The sequence below is a fragment of the Manduca sexta genome, chromosome 11 (genome assembly GCF_014839805.1).
Source record: "Manduca sexta isolate Smith_Timp_Sample1 chromosome 11, JHU_Msex_v1.0, whole genome shotgun sequence".
Classification (NCBI taxonomy): Eukaryota; Metazoa; Arthropoda; class Insecta; order Lepidoptera; family Sphingidae; genus Manduca; species Manduca sexta.
The window spans coordinates 10,447,724-10,468,717 of NC_051125.1; the positions used below are offsets into that span (position 1 = coordinate 10,447,724).

The window sequence follows — 20,994 nt, forward strand, 5'->3', positions numbered from 1 at the left end:
TAATATCAGCCCTGTATTATATACTTGCCCACTGCTGAGTACGGGCCTCCTCTACTACTGAGAGCGATTAGACCTTAGTCCACCACGCTGGCCTAGTGCGGATTGGTAGATTTCACACACCTTCGAAATTTCCTATAGATAACTTCTCAGATGTGCAGGTTTCCTCACGATGTTTTCCTTCACCGATAAAGCGAACGATAAATTCACAAAAAATACACACATGATTCTAGAAAAGTCAGAGGTGTGTGCCCTTGTGTTATGAACCTGCGGACATTCGTCTCGGCAGTCCGTTCCACACCCAACTAGGCTATCGCCGCAAAAGCATATTTTATTTAAAATACACTTTTATGCTGTGTAAAATAAGTATGTTTTTCTTTAAGTCCTGAGTCGTATTGAACCGGGTCTATTTTTCACAAACAATATTATCAAAGACAAATCTTTGAAACCCAATGTTTCTTAAAAATCCATTGTTGACAAAGTACACCAAAGATATTGAAAATCTATTCGTTTCTCCGTTTCGTAAGTTTTAAATTATTTTGTATACGTGCCAAATCGTACACATTCAACTACCTGTGTTTTTTGTGAGCCTACCTGGATCTAAATTCTTTTGAGTATTCAATTTGAACAATAAGCGGTTGTCCTTTCGTTTCTTGGAATTTGATGGCGATCCAAAATTTCTATTCCTTTGAAATAGTAAGTCTCTTAAGCGTTTTCTGATAAATAAGTATTTGTCTTTAAATATGGATTATTTAAAATCTCAAATATACCTGCTTCTAGTTTAATTATTTGCGGATGTCCAAGGTTTTGAAGCGATAAATATTACCACACATACAGTATAACAACATACGTTGCCCAAATTCATTGACTGATGAGTACATGATTTTCTAAAGCAAATGTTTCAACCACTGATAATGATTATTCAGCGTAAATCCCTAATCGGTATTGTCACAAAATCCGCTGAGCAAGTGATAACTTGCACCGATCTCCATTCAAACATCAATGGCGCATCGTAAATTTGAGCAAGGCGGGATCCCATTATACCACGTTAGCCGCCATTGCCGAGTGTCGGTGACAGCACCGGCAGCCTGCAGCCTTTGTACAGTCGCAATATAAAATTTATATACTTTTAAATCCCTATTCTTTTTCATTGTGGATTTCATTGCATTTAGAGGTAAGATTCAGTTTTAGTATACTAGCGAGGAAGTTGATGTTCTTTGACGGTCGCCAGAATTTTGTCTTAGGGGTACTCCTAATGAGTGTACACGAATCGAGTGAACTACTCCTCCTCCGTGAATCCTTGCACGCTGTTGCTTGTTGACAGACAAATTAATAGTTATGATGCCAAATCATTTTAATAATAACAGAGAACTGTTTGTTGTACTTAACCAAAAAGGCCTCTTAAAATCCATTTCAGTTATTACTCTGACTCCCTAAAGAAAAATATTTTTATCACTCAAAATGAACAATAAAATATGAAACTTTAAACGTAAAATATCTCGAACTCTCAAAGTTACGACTCAGTTAAATACTGCTTTCCAAGTTTGGGGTTAAGACAATTATCTATTTAATTATGATACTTAAAGGATTTTGTTTGACGAGCTGAAATGTGCTGAAATTTATTTAAATCTCTTATAAACTTTATTATTTTTATGTTTATTTTCATTGCTGAAGTTTTACGGGACTGAAGTAAGCTTTCTAAAGAGGCATTACTTGTCTCTTCGTCAGCTTTTTCATTTCAATATCGGAAAAGCTCGTTAGGGTGGAATATTTGGCCAAATTTTTGGCTTATAACGTATCCAATAACGCTTGCGGTAGACTTTTTTGAGCAGCGAGGCGTTTTTAGATGCGAAAGTCGGCTTATTTATGTCGTATCTCGCCTGTGCCATTATAAAATGCAAAGTCACAAAAACATACATTTATTTAATATTATATATTTAAGTATTTTGCTTTGTTTCATAGGGTGCAGGTTGTAGTATAAAACACAGTTAAATTTATAATTCCCAAAAAAAGTTCCAGCAATTCATTTTATTAAGATTTAAATGCTGAGTTTTCTGAAATAAGGTCTAATCAACGGCTAAGGCTTGCCCATATTAGGATGTGCTACACCACTATCTACCCCCTGAGAAAAGCCGTGATGCTACGTTTGATTCTACGGAAAATTATTTACGACTAGCTTCCGCTCGCAGCTTCGCCCGCGTGGATTTCGGACTTCAAAAATGGAGCCGGTCGCGAACGTTCGAGAATGTTCGTTTTACGAAGCTACTCGCTAGGTGATTCGCTAGCCTCTAGGTGCCAAGCAAGCCGCCTGCCTGTGCGTTCGCGACCTTATATATATACAAAAATAATCCTTATAGCATGATTCAGTATTCACGCATGATGGCTTATTATTAGCGTATTTCATGTATAACTTTGGTGTTTCTATACCGATTTCTATGATTATTTTTTATGGAATATTTAATAATGTTAACTTTTTTTAATTAGGGATGACTGAGAGTGTTATAAACGTAAGAGTAGACAAATATAATGAGAAAGCTTCGAACTGCTAAGCTATCGGGAGTTACACGTGTTATTGTGAGTCAACCATAAAAGATAGACATATGCTGTCGTGGGATATTTTTTACATAATTTTAAGGAGAACATTTCCGTCATACATGATTTCTGTGTAGCTTTAACCATTAAGGTTGCACACGCGACGGAAGCTTAAAAAATGGAGTAACTTCTCCCGTTTTCCCAACATTTCCCTTCACTGCTCTGCTCCTATTAATTGTAGCGTGATGAAAAGTATACTATAACCAGCGCAGGAGTATGATAAATAATTGTACCAAGTTTCGTTAAAATCCGTCGAGTAGTTTTTGTTTCTATAACGGTTATACAGACAGACAAAAATTTTACTAATTGCATTTTTGGCATCAGTATCGATCCCTAATCACCCCCTGATAGTTATTTTGGAAATATATTTCATGTACAGAATTGACCTCTCTACAGATTTATTATAAGTATAGATAGATAGAAGATAGATAGATGAATACAATTACTTATTTTTATATGTAGTTTCATAACTATTAGGATTTCTATTAAACTATGCTGCCACTAAATCTAATCCACGGTGCATTCGTGATTAATTGTCGGTTTCAATGTACTTAGCAAATAAATGAACTAAACGGATTTAGATTAATGACTAATATATAGCGGAATCATTTTAAAGTTTCATATTAAATTAGTTGATCCGTTTATTTAGTAATAGAAATGAGAAGCTTGTGGTAAAAGCATGAGGCTAAGTTCAGCTTAGCTCTCATAGTTATTTGTTTCATACTTGTGTTTTGATAGTATTTTTTTTAACGATAGGCGGTTTAGCTGTGTTCCTGGCATTGCTGACGTCCATGAGTGAAGGTAACCACTTACCATTAAGTAGGCTGTTAGCTTGTTTGCCTTTGCAGACGATAAAAAATACCACAAATTATGCTCACCAAGGTATTTAGCTATGCGAGCTAAGTTAACTTAGCTGTGCCCCTGGTGTTGCCGACGTCCATGAGCGATGGTGACCACTTACCATCAAGTAGTCCATTAGCTTGTCTGCCTTTACACATAATAAAAAGACCGCAAACTATCTACACCAAGGTTACGTGTAACTTTCTCAGCTATGTGAGTTAAGTTAGCTTAGTTCTTGGTATGCAACCGCCATTAAAGATGTATTGAAAATACATTTCGGTTATAAAGGCTAGTAATGGTCTACAGGGAATGGAGTTTTCAATTGCGTGAATAAAGCATTCCGGCCGTCTCGGGGGTACCATCATATTTTTCATTACAATATATTTTCATATAACCGTACGGCGCAAATTATTTAATTTTTATGAGGTGAGTGTTTGCAGATCCATATTATAGGCATTACGGTTTTGATTCTAAAGTCCATTTGGAACGGATTTTTTTTCTCTAACGTTTCGAAATAATATATTTTAATAATCAAAATGGGTTTCAAATTAGTGTCTGACACAGGGTGAGGGGAGGTCGAGGTTCCGCTATTTGATACGTAATTCGTCCCCTCCAATTTGAAACGGATTTGGAATTTACACATGGATTGTGACCATCATATAAAATAATAATAATATCAGCCCTGTATTATATACTGTCCCACTGTTGGTCACGGGCCTCCTCTACTACTGAGAGGGATTAGGCCTTAGTCCACCACGCTGGCCTAGTGCGGATTGGTAGACTTCACACACCCTCGAGAATTCCTATACAGAATTTCTCGGGTATGAAGGTTTCCTCACGATGTTTTCCTTCACCGTTAAAGAAAGCGATGATTCACAAAGAATACACACATGATTTTTTAGAAAAGTCAGAGGTGTGTGCCCTTGGGATTTGAACCTGCGGACATTCGTCTCGGCAGTCCGTTCCACAACCAACTAGGCTATCGCCGCTTTTACCATCATATATATAACCAAAAACCCGAGATGACTTGTTTTCTTTTCATTCCCAGGTCAGCTATTTATCCATTTAAATAAGTAGGCGAATTCTAATTACTTTCGAAGGGCGCCACTTTTATGTTTAGACTACACTTTTCAAGTGTCAGTGTAATATAATATTTAACCTTATGTCTAAAGCACGTAGACAAAGCAAAGAAACTGGTGGATGTAAAAAAAGGAAGAACTAAATTTATTATCGGAACAATAATACGGAAACAAAAAGATAAAATCTTATATAATTTACATGACAGCAATTTTGCACCAACAATAGTTCATTTAGTTATATATTATAAATGGTAGTCAGTTTACAAAATATGTTATCGGTTGAGAACAAAGAAAGATTCAAAGAAGAAGAAGGAACGAATTAACACCGTTAATATTCGCAAACTTGTAAATATTGAGAAAAGTTTTATTTATCTTATTTATAAGTTGCATAAAATATTGTAACAGGAACCTATCAAAACTAATGTAATTTATGTACGTATTGCAGAAAAAGATGAAAATGAATATGATTTAAAGTTTAACTCAAGTTCCCGAGTGATCACTGAGCTCAGGAAACGTTCTTAAAAACGTTCTTCCATAACGTTTATTTGAATGTCTTTTTACTTCGGAAGTTCGAAACTATCACGATTCCAGGTAGTGGATCATCGGACTTGTTCTTTTTATGCGAACAAGATCGCTTCTTGTTTTATACTAGTTGTTTGGTTTTTGGTATATGCGGTGAAGTTTAACTGCATTTCTAGTATTAATTGTAAAGAAGGAAATAGAATTTTATGTAGTTCAAAATATACAATTATATTATGTTATAAGCACTTCTTAAAAAGTGTACCATGCTATTAATGGTAATAAAGTTATCATTTATATTTTATTTCTAAATATTTAAGTACTTAATTATGTAAAATATTTTAATGACGTGTGCTAATAAATCCCATTAAAATACATTAAATTAAGGGCTATGGGTTTGGTAGTAGCAACTACGAGATACCTTGGATCACACCACATGAGATGAAACACATATTTCTATAATATAATACCTGTCTCCTCGCGGAATTCGAACCTATGGTCTTTTGTATCACAGTTATCTCATTTTTAGTATGCCTCAGAGCTACTCTCGATAAACCATTCGACAGTTCTAGGTCTCAGATAGAAAGTTCAAAGCATTCATAATAACTTCAGTCCCTGCTGAATATAAACATATTGCAGAAGTTCTGAATTCAAATCACACGTTATCCACGTATTGGATTCTAGTATTACAAACAACTTGAGGAAAGTTTGTTGTCGTACGACTGCCGAGTTGAGGTCTTGGGGTCGGTTCCTTGGTCTGGTAAAATGATATCAGGTTTTCAATTCAAGCCAGGAGTCTGAAATAGTAGTGCCGGGTAAAAGGTAATAGTTTCAATCCCTGTAACATGTAATGTAACGTAGCTGGTGAAATGTGGGTGACTTGCATCTCTGTCTACCCTTGAACAGGGAAAGTATGCTGCTATTTATGTAAGGAAGTATGCGATCTTGTACGATTTCCCTAATTGTCAACATAGTCTTCGTAGACTTTCTACGACTTAGTATAAGATTTTATAAACAAATTTTGACTGACGCAGGAGCGTAACTTAAAACCAATCTAAAATATTCTACTTCACGCTTTTCACAAAACTGTAGCATCGTAAACTTTTTCTTTGAAAGAACAAAATGTATTCTTTAAAGATAACAGTATTTAAATTGTAATTAATATTTTTTTTTGTTACTTGAAACTAGAACCTATCTCACACGGTCAAAATGCTAGACGTCAAATAAAAGATGACCAAGCATACAAACCCTAACTGTACGTTGTCTATAGCCCTCAGAGTTTACTGCTACTAAAAATATCTAATTTGTCAAAACGCTCTTATTCCCACGAAACCTGTCATGGCCGAACAGGTGCAAATTAAAAACGGTAAAGTATATCTTTACTGGACCTCCATTAAAACGCAATAAAACGTCCATAGTTAATTCCCGGGGGAAATGCAAAACAAGCTGCTTAAACGGTCGAGAGGAAAGTTCAAATGCTTTTTTATCTCTGCTAGATACTTGAGCTATATAATGGTCAATGTTATTTGAATAAATTTCCAACTGCTTTATTTATGGTAGGGTTGTCTTCAACAATTCCAAATGGTAAAGCCACAGTAATATCTATAAGCGAATGACATTTTATTTGTTTGTTTATCAATTATATCTAATATTAATACTGCAGTGCTAAGGTTTCGGGTTCGAACCCTGGGTAAGGCAAAATGATATTGGGTTTTCTAATCAGTATCAGTCCGGATTCTGGAATTTGTGCGTGATATGACAATAAGCTCGCTCCTTATCTCTCACATCATGGGACGAAATACAGACGGCGGAATGAGGTTGTACTAATTGCGTCTTTGCCTACCAATTCGGGAATAAAAGGCTTGAGTATGTGTGCATGTAATACTGGTATTACTTTTTCCAGAGCCTGCCATGATACCTTAGAATATCTTGCAATTGAGTTTTCCTTTAGGTATTATTATTAAGGTTATTGTTTATTTATTTATTAAGTTTCCAGCGGACCTAGCACTACGATTACAATAATTTAAATATTATAACTTATAGCTATAATGTAAGCCCAAGCCAGAAAAACTCAAAATATATTTAATTTATTCTAAAAGTGACTTAAGTGACTCTCTTTTTAATACTCTCTTACTCTTCAGACCTAAACTTTAATGTAACAACTACTGAATATTCTTAGAAATACGCTACCAGGTTGTTTTTGAGTTTCTGTTTTATATTTATAAGATGTCTTAAAACAGAAAAGTCTACAGAGTGTAATTTATTAGGTCTGTGGACGCAGTAGTTCCTAGTTTCTATTAAGTAGCAACCCGTGCTAAGCCAAGTTAAAACAACGGGGCTTAAAACTTCAGACATTAACTAGCCTCCTGCCCTAGTATTTGCTCGTGCTGGTGTTGCCAGAACCACATTTGTAAATACCTCTAAAAATAATCGGAAACGGGATTAAAAATTCTGGATTGCTTCAATGCAGCATTTCGTACAAGGACCTACTAAAACCTATATTTATGCATTTTTTATGTTCATTCTTCGGTAGAAGTTTTTCAGTTATAGCGGGATACTAAAGGTAAATACCAGAATCAAAAATTTGTGTTGTAACTTCATGTCTCTGTACTCTACTTATCAATCTGAGAGAAGGGCATTTAACATTGTTTTTATCCTTCTAATGAACACAAAAAAGATGACTTCTGTTTTTTTTGCAATAAGTCTTCTTGATTTTTATACAAGGGAGTTGCTCTGCGATTTTTTTTTATTAGTATTTGTTATAACTATGTTTGTGTATTGTGTGTAATAAATGTTTATTATGTTATTAAGTTATGTTATTTTCTTAGAGAAAAAAAAAGAGAGCACACAAAAATGACATAATAATATAAATAATATCAGCCCTGTATTATATACTTGCCCACTGCTGAGTACGGGCCTCCTCTACTACTGAGAGGGATTAGGCCTTAGTCCACCACGCTGGCCTAGTGCGGATTGGTAGACTTCACACACCTTCGAAATTCCTATAGAGAACTTCTCAGATGTGCAAGGTTTCCTCACGATGTTTTCCTTCACCGTTAAAGCGAACGATAAATTCACAAAGAATACACACATGATTTTTTAGAAAAGTCAAGAGGTGTGTGCCCTTGGGATTTGAACCTACGGACATTCGTCTCGGCAGTCCGTTTCACACCCAAATAGGCTATCGCCGCATTAAAAAAAAAAAAAAAAAGTTATTAAGTACTAATAAATGTTACGTTCCTCAATATTCAAATTCATTATTGAATTATTTTACATTGTGATTTACGGGTAAACTAAATATTCTATATTATAAGTAAATATTAATCGGTACCTACATAAAATATAACAAGATAACGATCTCAGTCAAAATAATATGCACCATAAAAAAGTGGTGTTAAATTTAATTAACGATTAAAATTATGTGTTCATAACGAAACTATGAGTTTTAAAGTTTATAAAAATGACATACCTGTTCTGAAATTAGACTAGCAACACTAACTAGAATTCCCATAAGAGCATTGTCAATTAAGTCCCAAAACTTAATAAGAAGTGTAAAATTGCAATGATAAATATTTGCTTGAAAGTATTCCCTGGACACTGGGTATGTATGCTTTAATAGTCTCCAAAAGTTTTATTCTGGCGTGAACAGCCTTAGTTATTATAAATATTCGGTCTACTTACTTTAGTTACAAAAAAAATATGTACATCAACGCTTGATTTAATCTGTTTTAGGGGATAAAATCAAATTGATAAACGATGTCTTCATAAATTATGTTCGAAGACACCTAAATTTTACATTGAAATCCACAAACTTAAAATTACCATGATGAAAAACTTAATTACCATCATAATTATCATGACAAAAATCAACACTTACATACTAAGAAATATATAACAAGACATTAAGGAAACTTTATTCGAAAACTAAAAACTCCTAAACTAAAAACAGCAGTACAAGTAATAACAGAAAACATAAAAAACAATTACAAAACCCCATTCGACGATTGGGATCATAACAATTTTAAAACTAATGGTTAATTCAGGGACGAAACAAAGCCTCTTAAACGCCGCGGAGCACCATAGCGATGTCAAATGAAAAATTCAGGCCGTGGAGTGCCGCGTGCGTTAGTATTCCACCGTGTTATAGCCTCAGCAGTTATGGATGATATGAACGTTACAGAACTTATAATACACGTACACGCTCATTTGATATGGAATGGTAATTACTGAGTATGGTAGTGAGAAGTTTAGAAATATATTGTAATGAATAATACTGTGATACACTTGAGCAGTATTATGCAATATCATAATAGCAGCGATAGCCTAGTTGGGTGTGTAACGAATGTCCGTAGGTCCAAAATCCCAAGAGCACACACCTCTGAATTTTCCAAAATGATTGTGTGATTTATCGCTTATTTTAACGGTGAAGAAAAATATCGTGAGGAAACCTGCATACATGAGAAATTCTCTATATGAATTTTGAGGATGTGTGAAGTCTACCAATCTGCACTAGGCCAGCGTGGTGGCCAGTGGTACAGGATGCCCGTACCCAGCAGTGGGACAATATATAATACAAAGCTAATATTATTATACACGTGAATGTATAAAAAAACAACCACGATAGAATCCCTGAAGACAGAGGTGCAACTGAGTTTGTCTAGCTTATTTCCGTCTCTCGATGTAACAAGGGAAAAGCTTTTTGTCAATACAGTAACAAATTCCAGTATTAACTCACACGTCTTTTGACATAGAAAGGCACAATTTAAATTGTTCTATCTCTAAAATGTAGCGATTTAATTTTTTTTAATAATACTTAATAATCAAAAACCTTTTTTAAAACATAGTAATATAATAAATTCATAACAATAGATATCTAAAGAGATTAAATCGCCAATAATATAAAAGCCAATTGAGATAAAAGAATTTGAACATTCAAAATTGCAGACTTAACAGATAAAAGAGGCAAAACATAATTTAACAAATGAACGTGCAAATATCAAAGAATCCATGCAAAAGAAACTTGAAGCGAAAAACTTAATCAGAAAAATATAGGGACATTTATTAATAGAATGAATTATTGCAAAACTTATAACAACTTCGACCGGCGAGCTGTTCATACTTAACTGGAAACTTATTGAATCATTACGGTTAAGAAATATCGATGAATACCGATGGAATTTTTATAGCGTTTAATGTAGTTGAAATCTACTGTTGGATTGTAGCTGTAATGTATAGCTTCAATAGATTCTAGAAATATTACAGCATTTGAGTTTCAGAAACACTTTTCGTACATTTAATAAGAACTCTCTTATTTGCCACAATTCATACCAGGCCAGAATTTCCTTTTAAGGTTTCGATAAAAGGAGGCACGTTATTTCAAACTAATTTACTTTAAAATATTTTATCAAAATTACTGCAGTGTGAAAATGCCAAGAATATAAAATGCCTTTCCAAGTCTAATAATTAATACCATCTAGAGTATAAAGTCTATATTAGGTCACCCACTTACCCCTGATTAGCCACTAGACATGTTAAGTGGCTAACTCGTTGACGAATACAAATTACGTGCATGCAAAATTACCTCTGTAGTGGAAAATCAATGAAGTTCCAATGGCCGTAACGATAAATTCATCACAGCCCGAAGATAGTAATAAATTGGAGGAGCGCAGATGTTACGGCAAATAGCTATAAAGGTAATTCGTGCCAGTGTAATATGGATTCAATCCTCATTGTTCAACGTTGTTCTATTTCAGATAGATGTGAGTTTCATGTGTGTGTTAGATTTTGTTCGTTCTCGTGATAGATCTTGTTTAAAGCTGCGATATCCTAGTGAGTGGAATGGAATGCCAAGTCGTTGGCCTTTTCAGAGTATGAGCGAATTTTCTTTGTTTAATTATTATTCAATGTTATGGTGGAGGATAGCACCAGGTAGGAACCTTATTCGTAATATAGGTATCTAAATATGCTCTATGAGAATTTGGATGATGTGTAAAGACCAAACTAATCAACCCTATAAGATTAGCGTAGAAAAGGACAGTCCTCTCTGATTCATAGAAAACCCCGTAACTGGTTCTGATACAATTTTATATACAGTGCTAATATTATTAACTACTATTGAATTACTTACTTGATTATCAAATAAGCAATATGCGTCCATCCAATTTTATCTTATATTAAAAGTGAACGAGCCATTCTCGCCTTTAATCAAGTATTTCAAAATATACTTACGTTCGTAAAAGGGCTGTACAAGGCTTATACGTTAGATAATTTTCGCAAACATTATGACGAAGCGCGCTGCCGTCGCGGGCGTGCACTTAACTAAGTAATAATATTGTATAGAGTTTTCATACATTAGAGATAATACTGCAGCGGGCAGGGTTGCTGCCTAATCCATTAATCCTCGCCAGTGTCGGGGAAGCGGATCGTAAGGGTGCTCCGGTATAGCGCTTTAAGTCGCGGTTTCGGCTAAAGTGGGGAGACAATGTGGAGCTGTAGCGTGAATTCGCTGATCTAGCATCTTGGGTTTTGTATTTTAATGCTCGAAATGTTTTTGTTTTTCTTCTTTGTTAGCTAGATCTTCAAAGGCTTTATCTTGATCTTCAATTATATTTCAATTTCCAATCTCCCTCTCGATCTTGATTTTGAATTCAGTGAAAGTATTAGCATTAATAAATTACTGAATAATTTTGTAGGTCATTTCATTCATCATTAGTTCATGTTCAAATCTTTTTGATTCTTTTAGTTCGTTATCCAATTCCGGCCTTACGAAAGCTCAATTCTAGATTTTAATTACGAACAAAGTAAAACAGTTTCAAACAATCCATAAAACAAGTTACTAATTACAATCCTCACAATGAATATTCAGAATCGGAACGGTGTGTGAAAAATGCTCCCTATTAGTCAACGTCTCTCTAAATAGCTAAATTCAAATTCCTGTGTCAACTAGCTCAAGATTGCGAAATGGCTAATGTACCCATTCTTGCTCGGCGCAAGTCATGAGCTTGAAGCGATCAGAAAAGTTAATATCATAGTTTATGCTCTAAGGGAAGAGAAGTAGAGTATAATATCTGTTTAAAAACAATATGATAGATAACTTTGAAAACATTCATAATTTTAAATTCTACAGATTCAAAAAGTATATAAGTTTGGTTTACAATTACCACTAAAATGGGTGAAAATTTGTAACAAATTAAACGTTATACCGTATTTTTATAGCTAAAACGACAAAAAAGTGAGTAAACTAATGGTAAGTAATCGATCAATTACATAACAATATAATATTCTATCATTCTACTTATTATATAAAAGAATTGTAGATTGCATAATAATCATTTTTAAAGTTGAAACTGATAAACATTCATGGAAATAATTTTTATTGTATAAAGTAATTATTATTTTTTGTCACCGTTTACTAAATGTTAGATCTCTGGCATCTGTAACACGGACCACGCTTGGGGGTGACCTCCCTCCTGAAGCCTGCAGAACTAATAAACGAGTGACACTAATTGGTGCTGAGCCGCCCCATCTCTGTGGCTCACAATGGAAACTCACAAAAACCCGCCAAATATCAACGCCATATTCCAACCGCTTATAACGCGAATATAGTCGTATCAAATTAAAAGGCATCTTTTCTAAGAAAATTCCTTGGTATTTTTAAATTTCATTAAAGAATTTGAAGAATTAGCTCGAATACATTTCAACTAGAATGTCACTGACCGAGAAAAATAATGTTAGAATTATATGCTAATCGCCTTATTCATAAACGTTATTTATAAGGACGAAGCAAAGCTATGAAAACAAGTCTGTTCCTCAGTGCCGACGGAATGGCAGCCTTCGCAGTGCGTAGACATAGGGCCGTTGTGATTGGCTAATATTGAGATACAACTTTAATCTAATTGGCTGTCAGATAAACAAAGCTGCGAAACAGACTTGTTATTACAGCAATGCTGCATCCTTAGATAAATAACATTTATGAATACGGGCGCTAGTTTATAATGTTACTATATAAGAAAATAAATGAAATATAAGAACATTTAAATTATCAGAAGAAAACCCGAACGTAGGTAGTTAAAATATGTTTAAATGCAGTCTGTTCACAGAGAAGCTTTCATTAAGTAGCTTGTTTTGCAGACGCTACCTGTACTGAACTGAACGTATATTCTGAAAAGCTAAAGAGAATCGTACGTAAAAGATGTGTTCAAACAAGAAGCTTGTGTGCACAGTTGCGATTGTATAAATAAACTATATTTCTATGTAAATAAGTAATAATATGTTTCATATTAATAACGTGCTTTATGTTTGTGTTGCTCAGTTTTGAAGATGACTAGGAGCGATAACTGTTAGATGGTCCTGTTGTTCATTTGGATTTATACATCGATACATAGTATCACACCTCTATCCCATAGGGGTGGGCAGAGGATATAGATTGCCGCTTTGCACGATTCTGGCATATTTCTCTCACTTCCTCCACGTTCATCAACTTTTTCATGCTTTCCAGCCGGTTCAGGAATTGTTTCAACCTGGCCTTTACTAAGAATGTCAGTAATCTGACATTCGAAGGTTCGGTACGGTCGACCACTACCGGCTTTTCCATCCACATTCGCCAATACATAAAATTTGTCCACCTGAAGCTGTATGACTAAATAGTTTTATGAATGATAACCTAGCCTTTAATATGATTGATATTTATTTTACAGAAATTAAACATTTGAAACTAAGTTCAGCGATAAACAACTTTAAATCACTCGTAACAAACCTAAAATTCCCAGAACTACTTAAATGTATAACTTTTGTTTTCCGAAAGAATTGTTATATGAAAATCTTTTCGACGAATATTAATTCAAATACATTTTTTTAAAATGTCATACATAAAGACTTTCTGATAATTAAAATTTTAGTTCAAAGCATTAAACTCTTCAAACTTATACAATATATGTATTCATGTGTTGATAGTGATACTAAATCTGGAATGTCTCAAGCGACAAATGAAAAAGGCCAACGAACGGAGTCCCAATTGTCGAATCATAGTAAAGTGGTTCGTGTGGGATTGCACCGTCTCTGATGACGGTAAAAAGGAAGCGTTTGGAATATCAAGTACGCTGTGACCATCTTGTACAATAAATATTCTCAACAACTTTAAATGATTTAAAAAATATAGCTCAAGAACTTATGCTGACGGTTTTGCCATTTTGAAATTATTGTAGCATAAACTATTGAAATTAAAATATATTACAATCTGTTAGTTTTGTTGTCAAGTAAGCGTGGTTTTCTTTTTATTTGCAGTAGATTAGGAATGCAATTACTGCGCATTTTGAGATTTAACATCTGATCTCTTGCGAAGAGGAATGCGATGTCATGCCGTCCTTTGTAATCCTAAATTTGGGTGATATTGCTAGTTCTTATCAACAGTCAAATATTTATTACAAGAGGAACAGATTCCTGATCGTGATGTTTAGAGAAATAATTTTTAGAATTACTTCATTGGTTACAAAGATAAATCCTACAAACAAATCAGATACTTATTACGTAAAATTTAAAGTTGTGAGTGTAATAAAATACACTGAAAGCAGCATATAATTAATCCATATCATTTGATAGATAAAAGTAAAAAATGAAAATATTTGAAGAAGCTGTTACTAGCTTTGATCGGAATACCGACAGAGCCGCTGAGGTATCCTAACGAAGCCATAAACATAAATTAAAAGCAAATATGCATTGGGATAAAACGGCATTCCAAACAACGTTGGTCTGAGAAATTATTTCACCCAATAAAATTAAGTATTTGGAAATAAAGTTACTACATAAAACAGACGAAAATACTTTAAAAAGACCTACAATTGAACAGCAAACAAATTTTGAGCCAACATTCTGTAGCGGAGCTACTTTTATTATATTAGTCATCTCTAAATTATATCGAAATTTATCTTAACTTATAAATTAACTTATATCTAGACTTATACATATAATTTGGAAAAACATAATAAAGTACCTCCGCTACAATTCCACCCAATTTTCAAATACGACACAAGTCAGAATTTGAAACTGGAACTTGAACAATTTAATAAAGCCTAATGCAATATCTATCAGGACACCGGTTAGTAACCCAATGAAGACGGACAAAGGATATAATTTGCTTAAAGTCCCCGACTGGAATGGCAACATTGACACCCTAATCGCTTGTAATCGAGTCTGCATTTGAATTGGAACAATTTATACAATAGCGATACAGTTACTTTGCATATTTACTGGTGGGTCAGTTAGATCGTGGGATCGCTGACGTAACACGGGTTCGAATTCTTGGTGAGGCGGGTGGTCTTAACACCTAGTCAATAAAAGTGTATTGATGCCGTGTGTAGAACGTGGAAAGCTACGTTTAGATCTAAATTAAATATTAGGCGCTGTCATAAAATAACGACAACATGCCAATATTTCGTTTTCATATAATTACTATGCTTAATGTAATAAATCATGTTTATTTTTTATTTTTTGTGTAATGCTGCAGTATACACGCACACTCACAGTAATGGTATTCAATAAGAAATAAATTAGTAATATTCTTACAAGGATTATCTCTGGAACTACTAAATTGATTTCGAAAATTATTTCAGTAGCAAGAAGCTAAATTAGCCCTTATTTATATAAACATAAGTGATATTATTATATATGTAAACAATTTATATGATATATACACACGATTTACACATAAGATTCCTGACTAAAATATGAACTTATCAGGACTGACAATTTAATAAAACAAACAAATCATTTCAGCACGAAATTATTTTCCAAGAGCGTTAAACTTTGCGCCAATTAGGTCCTCATTATTCAGGCCACAAAAAAAGGAAACTTCAAACCAAAACAAACAAATCTTCTTCAACCTAAACGTACCGTATAAAGATTAATTACACTGAATAGCGATCCATTTGGTTGTTTTTGCATGTGTCTTCGCGGACGTTTGAGAAGGAAAACGGTTTTTCGAGTACCCGATTTCGACTACGGGCCTATCCGGCATTAGTTAAATTTGGATTGCGACATAAAACCGATGGGAGGCGATAGCATCGTTTGGATGTTCCAGAATGTTCCAAAATGTTTTGGAATGACATTCAATGGATCACGTTACTGGCTCAGTCCCATTATTGAGTAAACTCTTATGGCGTAATTTTGCTTTAAGCCCGGTATTTTGATATTCCCCTTTCAAAGGGTTCAAGATGCAGTCTACCATAGCGAATTTTATACAATTTAGGGAATCAAGTAATAATTATTTTCTAGTGAAAAGAACATTAGTATCGTTACGAAAAACCCTGCGATTTTGTGGCACAAAGCCTCATCTAATTTAGTAAAATCAACATTTAATTTATCAACAGCAAGATTTGATACCCGGGACCGAATTTTTAATTAAATATCAACACTGTCAAAATACATACGTCTAAGTCATGACAAATTGCTCATTTTAGTACAACGCCGTCCAATTAGGGAGCACACATACAGACAACGAACAAAGACAATAGTCAAGAATAGCCTCCGTGAAACAATGGCCAGTGACAACGAGCCCCGAAATAGGCCCCGAATTATTATAAACTCCTGGTATTAGCTAAGACTGTCTAACAGCAAGGTTGAATAATAAAAGGTACATATCGGTCAACACCGACTGGGTTTTCAATTGTCAGATATATGTTATCTATGGAATAAAATTAAAAACAAATAAAGTTACAGATGAAATAAAAATTGAATAAAGGTTAATCGTTTCAGTTTAATTCGGTCGGGTTACAATTTAAGCAAGGGTTTTTTTATACTTTGATTGAAAAATTAGGACAAATGTTTGGGAATTGGCGTTTGTATTGATTCTTGGCATAAATATAGTATGTTAAATATATTTATATATTAATTAATTTTAGTCGATAATTGTGACTAATATTTTGTACGAATATCTCTATATTTAGTATGAGGTCTAATTTGTCAATTGCGCATTCATATTATATGACACGATAAACTACTTATCGTGTAACCCTTGGTATAATAATAATATCAGCCCTGTATTATATACTTGCCCACTGCTGAGCACGGGCCTCCTCTACTACTGAGAGGGATTAGGCCTTAGTCCACCACGCTGGCCTAGTGCGGATTGGTAGACTTCACACACCTTCGAAATTCCTATAGAGAACTTCTTAGATGTGCAGGTTTCCTCACGATGTTTTCCTTCACCGTTAAAGCGAACGATAAATTCACAAAGAATACACACATGATTTTAGAAAAGTCAGAGGTGTGTGCCCTTGGGATTTGAACCTGTGGCCATTCGTCTTCGCAGTCCGTTCCACACCCAACTAGGCTATCGCCGCTTATAGCCTTAGTAATAGTATTTATACAATAAAGAGGAAATTCAAATTTGTTAACCAAACAGGTGAAGTATCATCAAGGCTTGGTAACAGACTCCAGGGCAAAGAATTAAATCTATTTCCTGTAAATATTTGTTAGTACTCGACAAGTTTTAATTATTATTAAAAAGTTTGTTTTGCATATTGAATAAATTTTATTTCTTTAGGCGCCACGCAAACGCAACTTGTTGATAGGAAACTATATTACTATAAAACTAACAGTTGCTTCTGTCTGAGCATCAGTTTTGACAACTCCTAAAATTATGACATATTATTTGTATGAAAAAAAAAAAACACACGTGTTTTTTGTATGCGTTGTTAAATTATTTTGGTATGCGTGAAACAAACAATGATGATATGTCCCCTTTTACTCGATTCCATAGTTTATTTCTCGACATAGTAGCTTTATAATAACTACTAGATAGCTATTTCATATATTTAAATATATCTTCAGTCTATGACCACTGCCAATTATTACTCATAGTACCAGACAAAGCGCATAGAATGAGAAGTTCGAAGCGAAGGTCACGGACCTCTGCAAGTTTACTAAACGCTGTAACAGAACTGTACTGCTGACGTAATGCATAAAGAGATGCATAAAAAAAAATCTATCATAAAACGTTTGTTTTAAAAAAGATGGAAAACTCGAGCGTCAAACCTTCCTTTTAAGATTCAAATTCAAATTCAAAGTTTATTGCACTCCACAATCATTTTATACATAAGATGTTACATTTTAATACACGTGACATAATCGTGGACCCTGTCGAGCACGGCAAAGTTTCAAGAGAGAGAGAAACTATACAATTAACTACTTATAGTAGGTATTTGTTACATGCATGTACATATTATCATATTTTTTTATTTTTTTTTTATACAACTACTAGACTTTTTTATTGATTATGTTTTAGAAATTTGTCCAGAAATCATCAATTTCCTTAATTTTTCTTATGGTTTCCTTCCCGCACAGATTGAACCTAATTTATAACTTACTAACTTTTGTTCGCGGCTTCGCCCCCGTGAAGGAGTAGTCCGAGATAAAAGTCCCCCTATATATTTTCCCGGGATAGAAAGTAGTCTATAACCTTCCCAGGGTCTTAAACTATCTCCATACCAAATTTCATAAAAATCCGATATCCGATTTTGGGAAAATCGATAACATACAAACAGACAGAAAAAGGGACTTTATTTTACTATAATATGTACAGATGGTTTGTTAACTCAAGAGCGTTTAGTGCGATTGTTGCTTTTGGGAAAGCAGAATTTAAATCCTTGTTGTTTTAAAGAATATTTATCGTTAGTCTTTTCTTTATATTGGCACGGGAAACTGTCCCCAGTGCACCTGATTGTAAGTGGAGTGTGGTCCAATAGAATGTCGACTGACGAGAGATGATTACCCCTCAGCAGTCGACACAATTATGCCGGCCTGTTGAAATATACACAGGCTTATCCCGAAACGCGACACACTTACATGGGCCACTACAGCGAGTTTTAACACCTTGTGTTCGGTAGTCGGTATCTGGGCAGATATAATATATATTCTACCACCAGCAAAGCAGCACCTTACTTTTAAATATACATAAAATACAAAGGCATAAAAATATCTTTTTTAACCCAGGGATAACGAAGCTTCGCAAGAATTTTTCATAATCGAACCTTAATCAAATAACAAAATACTTGCGTAATGAAGCTTGACGTCTTCAAACAATAACAAACAACAAATGTATATGACGGCGCGTCTCATGAAAGTCAACGTCAAGAGTGACACCGTCAGTCACTCTAGCGAAGCGTCGTGTTGACGGTAGCGGGGCCGACCATCTTTACTTGGCCTTTGGTGGTACAGAACGGCCAGCACACCACATTTGCGACGAATCGCTACAAAACGTGTTAATCAGTGTATCAGTGTTATAATGAGTTCAGATGAAGGCCCTCCTGCGCTTTCATATTTAATAGGACAGATAAAAAGTCTTTTGATTAAAAATACACTGACACGCACATCATCACGCATTTATCCCCGAACGGGTATGCAGAGGCGCAACCAGGGCGCCCACTTTTCGCCAAATATGTTCCGTCCCATGATGTGATAGGAGGCGAGCCTATCACCATATCACGCACAAATTCCAGCCGCCAACCTGATACTTAGCAGCAAAACCCAAACATACATTTTCCCGACCCGAATTTCGAACCCTGGACCTCAACGCTGTCGTACCGCGCATGCAGTACAACCACGCCACCGAGACAGTTGTTTTTTGTTAAAAATATACAACAATTAATCAACACAGACAACACAAATTCTTTAGTACGATTATCGGTTATTGTTTTGAGAATACATGAAAGAAGACATTGTCTAGCAACTCCGGGAGCGATAAGGTATACACACTGTTTTATCTTAAGTCTGTTTATTGATCGGTAACGCTTTTTGGAAAGATCTTGAAAAAAAAGTGATGGAGGCATTACCCGGCAGTTGATGGTAAAGAATACACTATAAATATATAACAATAGAAGATATAAATAGATTATGTTATTTTAAATAGAAGTCTAACCTTTTATGGGTACTTATACTGTTTCAGTTTAAGTAATTAGTCATTTATGTGAATATTATTTAAGTACAAAGCCAAATAAATTTATTCTAAATTATAATGTGTAATGTAAATTTCAGGAAAATTAAATAAATTATCGTCATCTCATATTTTTACAACAAACAACTACACAATATTTTTATCAGTTTCTGTAAAGCCCTAAATCGTATCCTAATAAAATATTTGTTTAGATATTAATACAGAACATATTATATTATTTACAAATATGCAATAAATAAATAATACAAAAGAACTGATATTAAATTGGTGATACGATCATGATCAACATGTTCCCTCTCAGTATAGGTAGGTATAGTATCAAAATGTATCGAAGTTTCACTTCAGTTTTGTGATTCTACCACCAGCTATTGATGTAACATCTATTTATTAACAAATATAAAACGGCGACTTAAAAAAATTGATATTGCAATTTTGTATAAAATAAATAAATCAACATTTCAATCAGCTAAATTAAAAATACCTATTTAATAAAAAAAAATACAACTAAAACCAATCAAAGAACATTGCAATTTTATATAAAATAAATAAATCAACAATCCTACGCGAAATTAATAATAAATCATAATTATTTAATATAAAAAAAAAAAACAACTAAAACCAATCAAAAAACATTATTTAACTTACCAAAAATAACGATCACAAACGCACAATCACGCCACTAGCACAATCAGTTCAACTTATCGAATTCGAAAGCCGAAAATTGCCGTAAGCTCGACACACTGCCTAGACCCGCGCGCCTTGTCAACTGAGCGCTTCTGCCGGGGTGTGGATGCCGTTAACGGGTGGGGCGTGGATGCCGCGACGGGGTTAGTTAAATAAACAAAGACAGTTTATGATCTTCGATGGGATTGTTGAGGTACTGTTAAGAAGATTAATAGACTTTCTTAGTAGTTCGTCGAAAAAATTATGTTACTAAATGTCTAATGCGAAAAATTATGGGTGTTAAAATATACCGTTAAACGACATAAGAACTGAAAATAATAGAATTCACGTTTCATT

At 34.3% G+C, this 20,994-nt stretch overlaps 1 protein-coding gene across 1 annotated transcript in view; it reads right to left on the reverse strand.

The window, feature by feature from the left end:
- Positions 1–20,751, reverse strand: part of LOC115449187 (connectin-like) — a 43,107-nt gene extending 22,356 nt beyond the window's left edge. Inside the window, exon 1 of the mRNA XM_030176920.2 lies at positions 20,620–20,751. The gene's annotated coding sequence lies outside the window, so the exon portion shown is untranslated. The remainder of the gene's footprint in view (positions 1–20,619) is intronic.
- Positions 20,752–20,994: the final 243 nt, after the last annotated feature.